The 12,500-nt window shown below is 40.8% G+C and overlaps 1 pseudogene; it reads right to left on the bottom strand.

Annotated features, from left to right (window-relative positions):
- The window catches only part of LOC140937482 (uncharacterized), an 868-nt pseudogene extending 271 nt beyond the window's left edge, over positions 1–597 (bottom strand).
- Between the last annotated feature and the right edge of the window lie 11,903 nt (positions 598–12,500).

Raw genomic sequence — 12,500 nt, 5'->3', positions numbered from 1 at the left:
TCCCCCTTCGCCAAACACCTGACAAATTTACATACCCCATACCAGGTTTTGGACCCTCGCTTTCGTTCCTTGTTGATACACGATGCGCTATATCGATGTCAAGAATAGATACTTCAGCTCCCATTTCCTGGAAGAGTTTTACACAGAGATAACTTGTTTCGGGGACAGTTTCACTTGAATTCAACCCCGGAATACCAATTATTTTTACGTTGAACTGGTAACTGTACTCCTCGGCATCATTAATGGCGTTAGCAACACGTTCCACTTGGGCACTGAGTACATTAAGGCGGTGAGATATTTGCTTCAGCTGTACCGAGACACTAGAGTTAGAAGCTGACAAGTCATCATACTCGTCGCTCAAGTATTGCAAACTCCGAGCAGTTTCGACGTTCGAGGCATTAGTGACTGCAGTGATTCTGTTTTCATTAACAGCCTCTGTGGTGGCAAACGATCCTTTCAAGGCCTTAACTTCTTTGCACAGAGCATCAACCTGCTGTTTAAGTGATTGGTTTTGTTGCTTAAGAGAAGCAATCGTCTCTTTAGGCATATTAATTAGGAGTATCGGGGTAAAATAGTTCAGAAATTAGATGGCAAAAACGTCTAAGGGGTCAGAAGAGACAGAGCTCAAAACTTCGCGTCCATCTTGTCTCCTGACCGCTGACCATGGGAAAGAAGTGATCACCAGCGATCAAACTTTGCAAGCCGTGGATAGTTATACCTGCGGCCATTATGCTCTGTTATTTTTAAAAGCCAAAGCTAGGAATGTGTCCTTTCAAGAGTTTTTAGTTCAATGGAACTCACACAATTTAGTGTTAAACGATCGCCGAGCAGGTGAACAGATACAACATCTTATTAAGACAGAGTTGAGTAGGAAAGATCTAAGTTGTCAACAATCCAATGTAAGCCGAAGTTGTTTTTGTTATTTTTATCAATAAAGTGTTTTCAAAATCTCTGTGTCTTTCATTTGTCTATTTTACTGTTGTGAGCATGATTACGCGTCAGGACACACGTCAAGTCACTGACGCCCTCATATTAGCCGCCATCTTGTATTTTTCGTATCATCCATTAGAGATGTTTACCCAAGACAAATGGGATGGAATGCACTGGAAACGAGTGGTTTATTTAACCCAACAACAGGCATGGGAAGAGCTTAAAACTTATATTGAAAGGATGGGTGAAACCTATTTAAGGGAACTTAAGCAAACATTAATTCATTCTGTTTCTTCACGTTTGTATCGAACACGACGGGCGAAAAGGTCAAAAAGGGGGTGCACGATTTCAAAGAAAACCGCGTGTCGTCGATAAAATAGCGGAAGGGATTGCTATGGGGTTATCAGGGCCTGCCCCTAGTTTTGCTAAAATGGGGGCTTTTTAGCGAAACAAGCCTTTAAAGGTATAAAGACAATGTGCAATATTATAGACGAAGAAAATTATTCGTCAACCAGCTAGCGTGATTATTGCTGGCCCATCGGGCAGTGGAAAAAGTGAACTGGTCGAACAGCTCCTAAAAGAGAAAAACCTTGTTTTACCCCCCTCCTAAAAAGATGGTGTATTGTTACGATCGATGGCAATCTCGATTTGATCGTATGAAAAATCATATGCATTTCTATAAGTTCTCCCTCCCCAGGGAGCGTTAGTGAAATGGTTTAAACCAGACCAGCACGGCATTCTCATTCTGGATGATTTGATGGAAGAATCCGGCAACGAAAAACGCGTGTTGGATTTATATACCAAAGATTCTTATCACCGCGCTATTACGGCCTTGTATCTAACGCAGGACTTATTTCCACCCGGCAAGTTTGCCAAAACAATTAACCGCAATGCCCATTATGTCATTTGCTTTAAATCACCGAGGGACAAGACTGGTATTCGCCATTTACTTGCAGACTTTGACTGCAAATCAACGTTTTTAACTGCAGACTTTTTTCAGCACATTTTCATACATTTTCAGATCACATTTCTATCAGGTGACAACAAAAATAGGTTTGCTTAAATGCAGACTTTGACCGCAAGTTATTTTCGTAACTGCAGACTTTTACCGCACGTTATATTCTTAACTGCAGACGTTTACCGCAATTTATTTTTTCTTGGTGAGCTTAATGAGCGTATGAGCGTTTCTGCTCATAGGCTTCCAGGTACGCTGCTTAATGTTCTGGGGTGTCACATCCGTCAGGCCAGCCTGCACATTCTTGTTTAATTTTCAGCCAGGTGTTGGCGTAATCCGCAAACAATCCCACGCAGCGGTCCTCTTCTTTAAAATGAAACACTTCATAAATTTTTAGGATTTCATAGCCCTTTTCTTTCGCTTTTTGAAGCTCTACGGTCGACCGTATGAGGACTCAAATTGCTTCTTTCTAGCCACGGTTTCTGCTGCTCTTCCTCGACACATTTTCCGCAGAGAGGAAAGGTCAACTTGCTGTCAGCGCGGACGGGAAGGACTGGGTGAAAAAGCCCCTGGGGCGCGAGGACATCCATGACAGCAATGCCAAAATAATGATCAATGTTTTGATCGCTGGGGTTCGTGTAAATCAACGGATGTCGTACAGGATATTCGCCATACTTGTTGACCCAGGGGTAAAGAGACGTGTAATCATTATATCTCATTTCTTCGCCAGGCTCTACTTTCGCGTACAAGGTCGTTGCACCCGTTCGACCACCAAAAAAGGCATTTCTTGGGTTAAGCGGGGGAACAAGTTCGAAGGTCTTCAAAAAGTTTTGCAGCTTCAGATCGGCTTTCTTGTCTTGTTTAAATTCACACTCCCATTTTTCAATGACGGTATAGCCTGCTCATCGTAACGCCCGTTTTACGCTGTGTCGCTTCGTAGACCTCTTTTACAGTACGATCTCTATGACAGTTCCGTTCTACATGTCGTTGCTTAAAACATCGCTTGCAGCCGTGATAAAGGCAGCCGTGAAACTCGTATACAGTCTTGGTTTCTTGATCGTACCCGTCCACAAAATACTCTTGTGCTGTGGTTAACACTTTGACTTCACCGTCTCTCGAGTTTCTCACATGTCTTACACGTCCGGTTTCACCTAACTTCCAATCTTCAAAATGCAGCCATTCTAACGCCACTTGATTCTGATCCACCTGATTTCCACTCCAACCGTTCTGAGGTTCCATGGCCACCAATCCTTCTTTCAATTGATTCTTCTGCCACGAGTGAAGGCAGGCACTAGCGATGGTGACGGATTAGACCAGAAGATTGAATCCGGCAATGCTTTGAAATTCCTCAATGAATTTCATACAACCTTCTTTCCACAGCTTCACATCCCTTTCGCAGTACTTTAATAATTCTTCTTGGAAATCTAACATGGCGCCACTTTGAACTTTCTCAGCATGCCAGGCCAGGAATGTTGCACGTTTCTTCTCCGACATCTCGTTAGGGCAGCACTCATCGGCTGGAGGATACACGCCTCGGTAATTAAAGTTCTCCACGTGGCTCCACATGGGCGGGAAGAAACCTTTGTACAGTTCTTGCAAATTAAATGTGGCAGGAAACTTGTCTAACGCCATGTTAAAAAAATTCATGGAATCGCGAAACATTAAATTGCCACATTGAAAGGCTAACATCTTGGCTCCTTGAGTGAGTGATTTGTCGATGGTACGGCCTTGCTTGTACGGAGTTTCTTGAATAAACGTACCGTCAAAGCCTCTCATATTATGGAAATAGGTAATCACATTGCGTTCTTGGTCATCTCCTGCCACCTTCGTTAACTCTTCCAACGCGTCTAAAAAATTCTCTATTGCTTCCACGTGATTAATGTCCTCTTCTTCCCCGCTAGACCAGCAAATTAAATTAGGATGAAACACACGGTTTTCATCTTGGCGACATTCGGTATCGGCGAATACTAATAAGTCTGCAGACGCTCGTCCTTTTTCGCTGTCTTCCTCCTCGGAGTCAGAGTTATCTAAATCTGGTTCTTCGACGCGTACGCGCTGCTGTGTCTTGTCTACAATCGGTTGAATAAACCAGCGGTGATTGACACGTTTAAACTCTTTACAGTTTGGGCAAACGACATGAAAGCACTTGTGCTTCTTTTTTTCGGTCCACTTTGTACTCGCGGCAACAGTTGAAATATTTCCTGTAGCTTTCGCCTAAACTTGCCTGTCCTTTCTTTTTCTTTCTGTGTGCTTCAAAACAATCGACACCATAAAACTTGATGTGATAACGTTCGCATTCCACGTCAGGGGTCACCCATTTGGCGCAATTAGGACAACCTTTGTTCATTCGACCGCAGGCTGGGCAATTCTGACCTTAGCAATTGTGTTTCTTCGCGTCTTTATGATCGTAGTCTTTCTCACAGTGACGGCAGAAGTAGGAGCGATTCATCAATGCCGAGATACTGGTTAACCCATCGTAATGACTTCCATTCTTCACTAGCTGAATAAGCTTGGGAGCATGATCGTACTCTTGCTCTTTAAACAAAATAATGCAGCGAGACGCTTCAACTACAATCAGCTGATATTCGGGACCCAGAATTCCTGAAACTTTTTCAGTTCCGAATAACCGTATGGACCTTCGGCAACCCCCGCGTCGCGATGCAACTGCTTGGCTAATACTTCTTGAAATGGACGTCCCCTTCGAAGCCCATCATACTGCGGTCCATTGTCTGCCTTTTCTTCCATCGTTACAATCGCTCGAGTGCAGCCTAACTCATCCTGAGTTTTAATTTGCACCACACACCGTTTCTCTCTTACCATTTTTTCCCATGCGAACCGACCAGGATTTTCTTTTTTCCTACCTTTCTTTCCACCACGTCCAAACCTTCGCACAAACGTTAAATCAACATAAAACTCATCACGCTCAACATCCATCACTTCACCGGAATTTAGTCGCTTGGCTAACCGTTCCATTCATTCTTGCGTTCTCTGAGCCCGAGTTAGCCATTCTTCTAAAGGAATATTTCCCAGCGACGATTCCCACGCTGGCTGAAAAGAATTTGAATGCACCGACATCATCAAATGCCACTCCGCGACTGGCAAACCTAAATGAAGAACCACTTCTCGCAACCCCTGCATGACCGCTTCGGTTAAAGCTTCTCCCAACACTTCCCCTTCCGCGTCTCGCAGCTGCTCAAACGTTAACTGAAATCTTCGTTTAACCACTGTGTAATCACGCCACACGCTAGGATTACCTGTCGCCGAAAAATTTGCACGAAATAAAAGAATTGGCACCTCCCTGTTGATCGAAAGGGTGGCCTGCTGCTAACATAGCTTCATCGCCACCATCGTCTAACAAATTATTCCCAACTTCCTCGGTCCAATATAAGTCAAACATGTTTATTAAAAATCTAAAAACCCGCTAGGAACGTGTGGCCATGCTAATCATGAACCGTCCTTGGCTGATTTGTGAAAAACTTATTTACAATTCGGGACGTGTGACACTAACTAATTCAAGTCGCCCAACCATTGATATTAAGTCATAGAATCTACATAAAGTGTTTTACAATAATCACGCGCCTTCATTCGGTAAAGTGGTGTTGCATGCAAATATTTCCAATAACCAAAATCATGATAATCGTCGATACATAATTCAGTGGAAACAATTCGCAAATATTGAGTGCAAAGAAACTCGTCCTTATAAGTATTGACCCAGTCGGTAAACTGACAAAATGACCTTGAATTTAATTCAGCTAAGGTTGTTCTGGAAAGAAAAGAAAAATGGTTTATGGCATTTGCATTAGAAGGGAGTCATCGAACGTGTTAAATAGAATTTGCTTGTTTGAAAGTTTTGCGCTCTCTTTATGATATTCATTAAATCACTTAAAGTTTTGGAAAAGAATTCCTTTGACTCTTGACAATATAAAAAGGTGTGTTCAATTGAATCTGGAATAAGGCAGATAGGACATTTATCATCACGAGTACAGCTGTACAACACTGTATGATTACTGACTGAATTAGAGGACATGAAGTTCTGTTTGACTAATGATTAATAATAAAAAATTATTAACCATAACTTTTTTTATACAACAGCACTTTATGTCATATTTACATACAAAGGAAAATTTACAAAAATTGTAAAAAAACTCGAAAAAAGTAGCAAAATTACAGTTTACACAGTATCTTTCAAAAAAGGGAAAAAACAAACAAACAGACAGACAACTTAAACAGGACAGTTAAAGTATAAAATTTTTTAATCTACAGAGCACCGCCTACAGTTCACTTCCAGAGAATAGTACATTCATTTAAAGAGGGGAGGTTTTTAATCGAGACCATTTCTTTTTAAAAGTGTCTAAAGAATAATGGTCTTTTGCAATTTGCCTTTCTATTTCCACAGTACGTTGAACTGTTTGTATGTACATTTGGACATTTGGGCGCGTATCTCTTTGTTTACAGATGTAGATATAATGCCTGGCAATAAGTAGTAAATGGTGCAGTAGTAAATCTTTTGCGTCGTTAATTAAGCCAAATAAGAGAGCTCCTGAGAGGTTGAATTTTTCTACTTTGGAGGTGTTTTGCATTATCCATTGATAGCAGTCTTTCCAAAAGGCGTTAGAGTATTTACAACCAGGTTTTCTGTTGCTTCTTCACAGAAGGTGCAGGAATCAGACTATTTAATTCCTATTGTATAGAAAATCATTGGTCTATGTTGAGGTTTAAACTGAAACTCTCTCAGTTTTGTTTCTTTAGAACACCAAAATGGTAATGAATATGTGTTTTCCCAATTAACCGTCTCGTTTCCCATTAAGTCTTCAGCCAACCATTTACCTTGGCTTTTAAAAGGTGTTGAAGCCCTTTTTTTAATGAGGCGCTGATAAGCTTTTTTGCAGAATTTTGCGGGAAAGGAGAGTTTTAATCGCATCTTGGGTTTGGTCGTTTCCGTTGACGGGCGAACATAGTTTTTCATACCTTGTTAGAGTAGATACAACTTTATACTACTCAAGATAGTTAGTTTTAACTTTAAATTTCCTTACGAAAACATCAAAGCTAATAAATCTGGAATCCTCATCAAGGAGGTCTTTGACATTCTACACGCCTGCTTTAAACCATGATTTGTAAAAAAAAGTTTCTTCTCGATTATAATCAGTGGAGTTATGCCAGATACATGTTGACTCGAAAACTGGGTTCTTCTCACTATAATTTAAGTTGGACCAGTATTCTACAATTTCTTTTTAAAAAGGGTCTTTTATTTTCAGCTGTGATGCATCTTTTTGTTTTAAATTGCACAAGAACAATAATTTCCCACCGTATCTCTCCAAGTTGTAATCGAAGAAAGCTTTGCATTTACCTTTGTTCTCTGTGTTTAGGTAGCTTTGAACCCATTTCGTTTTCAATGATGCATTAAAACTTTGTATATCAATCATCTTTAGTCCGCCCTTATCGTAGTTATTAATGATTTCTGTTCGCTTAATTTTGTCGCCTTTGCTATCCCACAGGAAATCATATAAGACAGTGGAATTTATTTCGTGAACTGTTTTTTGGTGCGATGGTAGGGATTACAGCAGATAGACTATTTGAGACACGGCTAGAGATTTTGTTATGGTGATTTTGCCCAAGACAGTCAGTTCTCTCGCCGACTAACTATTTAGAATGCTTTGGAGTTTATCTATTTTTTTTCCGAAAAGCTGACATGTGCGGGAGTATCTTCCAAAGTCGAAAAACATACTCCCAATGCATACACCTTATCTTTGGCCAATAATATTGGTTTCGAGGAGGGGAGAATGATTTCTGAACTTTTACAGGGCCAATCCATAGGACTTCAGGTCAACACATGGACAGTTGTATATATGAGCCAGAGCTTTTGTATAAATTGTGACTACATAAACTCGTTGCCTGTTGACATATAATAGCGGGGCTCTGGCGCGCGAAGCGCGCCTGCAGAGCACCATGGGTAAGTAAATCTACCCATGCCAGAAAATTTGGTAATCACGTGCCCGTACACCGCCCGCCCGCCCGCTCGCTGCCCGTCCGTCCGCACTACAGGGACACCAATGCAAAATTTGGGGTAGTCTATGAGTCTGAAGTCTTTTTTGGCGCGAAAACGAATGGCCACCCGCGTTTTGTAAAGCGTAAGCAACCAAGCAACAGCGAAGTCAACTCAAAACAAAAAAAATCTTTCGTATCGGTTGATGTAAATTGTTTTTACTTCTATATTTTTTTTGTAAATTTTTACTGATTATGTCCTCTAATTTGGAGTACAGAGACAGGGAGAGACAGAGAAAACGGAAAAGTAGGCGGCAAGCAAGCCAAGCTCAACGAGAGAGAGGGCGGCAGAGAGCTATAGAAAGGAGGCGAAACTACACTGACGAGCAACGGGAAAGGGAGAAAGAAAGAGACAGAGAAAGGAGAAGCAATGTTACTGACGAGCGACGGGAAAGACAGCAGGAAAGGGACAGAGAAAGGAGGCGCAATTTTACTGACGAGCAACGAGAGAGAAATCAGGATAGGGATAGAGAAAGGAGGCGCAATTTTACTGACGAGAAACGTGAGAGGGAACAGGAAAGGGAAAGAGAAAGGAGGCGCAATTTTACTGACGAGCAACGGGAGAGAGAGCAGGATAGGGATAGAGAAAGGAGGCGCAATTTTACTGACGAGCAACGAGAGAGAGAGCAGGATAGGGATAGAGAAAGGAGGCGCAATTTTACTGACGAGCAACGTGAGAGGGAGCAGGATAGGGATAGAGAAAGGAGGCGCAATTTTACTGATGAGCTACGTGAGAGGGAGCACGAGAGAAACAGAGAAAGGAGGCAAAATTTCACTGAAGAGCAACTCGAGAATGAACGAGAGAGAGCAAGAGAAAATAGACGCCGAATTAGCGACGAGCGGCGAAGAAGAGAGCGAGAAACAGCAAGGGGAAACAGGCGTCGTATAAACGAAGACGAGCGGGAAGGAGGAGAAGGTGAGTGACTATCTTCGAGTTTAGTTTACTGTTAATATGTAGCGTTTTGGTTTTTACAAAAACATGTTGAAAACTGTCTGACTAGCTGTTGTTTTGTCCGTCTGACCAATCATCACACGTCACTTGTTGTCACGCAGTGTCGAGTTTCAGACAGTCGGAGATCTTATATTTTATCTTGAAGGAAGTGCATTCTGTCTCTAGTAGTTCGCTGCGGTTAAGATCTTTTGACATGTGTTTAAGTTCGGTAAAAAGAAAGGAAATTGAAGTTTCAATTTAACAAGACAGACACATCAAAGATGTTACAGTATAATACTCATCGATGTATTTTCGATCTTTCTGTTTCGCGGAAGACCCAAGGTAATCTTACATGTAAATGTGCAAGTTATGTAATTTCATCGAGAATTTAGTTAAATAACCATTGACATTTCTTTCTGTCCGATCCGACCGTGCAGTGAATCGCTCAATAAAACTCCTGTCGTGACTTTTCTTCATTCTGTTAGCCTACGTAAGCTTAAAAACTTTTGCCGCTACTCTGGCCTTTGTGACAAGTGAAAGTTTTCTTTAGAGGATCGTAAATTACGTGTAAACGGTCTAATGTCTGTGAAAGCGTTGTTATGTTTTCTGAAAAGTCTTTAAGATGTCACTGTTCCATCCTTGTGCCCGGCGGACAGTGGTTCGAATTTGAAGATGTTTTGCCCTGGTTTTGCCATGATGCTTTTTGAAAGAGCTAATTTGTTGCAGATTGTTCGGGTTCATGCATCCCGCTATTTACTTTTTTAGGGTAAACAGAATTTAAAGGGGCGTCAGATTTGCTTTTTTCAAGTGTAAGAGGTATTCGGCTGGCTATTCTCCCTTTTGTGATTGAAATATCTTATTTAAGTATTCGGCTTTTCCATTTTGTAGATACCTATCTTCTTATGTTTTTTATGTAAATAGGAAGGTCATGAAGTCAGTGCTCGAAAATAGTGGCCGGTCACGTTGAGAGGCCAAACAAATCTTAGCTCGGTCATTGTTTCCTGCCCAACAAATTGTAGCTCGGACCGGTCAAAATACAGTAAAAATCCACTAGTAAGAACCTGCATTTTCTCATACACTGTATATAACCTGAACAGGTTCTTTCAAAAATAGTTATTTGTTAAAAATTTGGCTATTTTCTAAAATATATAGGTTCCTATTTTATGAATGAAAAACATTGTGGCTAAAGAGTACTTACAAAGAGGCTTTCAGTGGGGTGAAGTCTCCCAAAGAGGTTCCTGAATATTTTTCAAGTGAGAAGAACTTTATCATATAGATTTAAGAAAATAGGAATGTCTTTCAAATATATTTAGGACATACAGGCTAGGTTCTTGTTAGCCTGTTCGAGGCATTCAGATAGTAGAGCGTGGGAGAAAAATTCACGACGCAAAATAAAGAAACGAAGGAGACTAGAGAGGGAAAGGGGGAGAGAAGGCCTGTAAACATTCCCTTACAGAGCTCTTTCCGCCCTTAACTGACCACCGACCACGTATTAAAAACTGTGGCATTAACTTCAAAGTGCTGACAGGCTAGGCGTGACCCATAAACTGGTGATAGTATGAAACGTGACCTATGAGTTAGCTTTTAATAAACAACATCAGAGGTTTTCCTTCTTTTGACTAAGCAAATCCAATTTACGTTGCTCTGAGTCAAACATTGAGACGGTCAGTCATGCATACTGGGCAATTATTTCCTGCAGTTTGTTTCTGAAAGAATTTGATTCCAGACGCAGTTAGGTACTGATTTTCTTTGACCTCTGTTCAAGCATTAACCTTTTTATTGCGGCTAAATAACCTTTCAAATAAGATTTTTTGTGCCTTTGTGGACTTCCATAAATGATCTCACACGCACACCTTCCCCCCCTGTTCAGTTCTCAGTGTACAATTTAACTCGCTCCCCACTTACCGCCACGCTCTACTATCTGAACGCCTGGAACAGGCTAGGTTCTTGTATGGAGGGGGCCTAACTGGCACATTTATAGCCTTACAGGTTCTTAAAAACCAGGTTCTCAGTCATAGGTTTTTACTGCATTGAAAACATTGTACTTTGCAGTAACAGGCAAATTAAGACAAAAAATTTCTCCATAAATGCTCAAAAACTCCTTGTATTGCGAGATGGGGAAATATTGAATTTAGGACGAACATATCTTATTATAAACCACTTTTGAGTGCGGTTATCAAGTTACGAAAGTAACATTTCTTAAAAAAACAGTGAGCTAAGCCATGTAAAAGCAGTTATTTCAATTTTCAGGGCCTTAATGTTGATCGGCCAAATCTTGACCCAACATATTACGTTGATTGCTTGTAATTTTGAGTCTTGACGGTCTGGTCTTGTGGATTAGTTGTTTTTACATGTAACTCACTATAGTACCTATCAACTTAATTAAGAGCTAAATATTTCATTCATTGGAGGGAACAGTGTAGTAAACTGTCTATTGTAAGGCTCAGCTCTTTTATTTTTCAATTCCCATGTAACATTATGCTCAATATTGCTCAATATGTATCCTTGCCCAACTGAAAAATTTTAAAATCTTATCTTCTTAGTCATAGAAGAACATGAAAGTGAGGTCCTCCAAGTTGAATGTAGGATGGAATTCTCTTTTGTAGGTGAACAAGAGCAAAGACATTCAGCAGGTACTGATATAGTTGATTATGGTAGATGGTATTTATTATGAAAGTTAATAATATACAGGAAAAAAGTTTGAACCGCATTGCCTTAGAGCAGCAGTGCAGTTTTTTAATTAACACAGTGCAAAAACGAGGAAACACAAATGCAGAAAGGGAAATAATGCAAATTTCTCAGATAATAAAAAACTGTGATTGGCTAATAAACGTTAATAGAAATATAGATCAGAACCAATCAGGTGCCACACCTTGCTGGCGGGAAACATGCATACTTAATTTTATCCTTTTTCTTTTGTAGTTAACACTTTTTTTCTTTACATTTTATTTTATAAATGTACTTGATTATTTTTAGCGGGGCTCCCACGCGCGTGAAGCGCGCGAGGGACAGAGCCCCATACTCATGGAATATGGTCAACCTCTTTTCGTTTGGTTGTCACGTGAATGACCGAGCGTGTACGTACGTAAGCATCTACAGATTGTACGGGTAGGGTAGGGGAGACTATCAAAAGGAAGGAGGAATATCTCAGGCGTGTCTTGGCAAATCCACATTTTTTATATTGGACATTCACAATATGGTCAATTGACAGCTGTCAAAACGGGATAGCCACTGATAGCCACTGATCACATGATCATATTGTGGGCTCATGTGTGAACTCATCGAGGTGACGTGATTTATTTGGAAGCTTCCGCTGACTAGTAATTGTTTTACTAGATCGCGGGCTCAAGTCTCGAGTTCTGGTAGCCCGCGTATTTTTGGCGGGAAATTGCGTTGACGACTGAAAAAGAAATTTTCAGTTCATTGTCTTTTTGAGACAAAATATTATTACTCTACATAAACGAAACAATTTCTATTACTATGTCAACCAACAATAGCAGAGAAAATATAATTTGCAGAACACAGGGTTCAGGTGAAGAGCAACGGGAAAGAGAGCGGCAGAGAGCAAGAATTAACTGGGGAAGAATGAGCGAAGAAGATCGCCAAAGAAGGCGCGCTCGGGAAAGAGAGAGACGAAATTAA

Source organism: Porites lutea, chromosome 5 (genome assembly GCF_958299795.1).
Source record: "Porites lutea chromosome 5, jaPorLute2.1, whole genome shotgun sequence".
In the NCBI taxonomy this organism is placed as follows: Eukaryota; Metazoa; Cnidaria; class Anthozoa; order Scleractinia; family Poritidae; genus Porites; species Porites lutea.
Note: the sequence above shows the minus strand (reverse complement) of the source record. Positions and strands in the feature narration are given on the sequence as shown.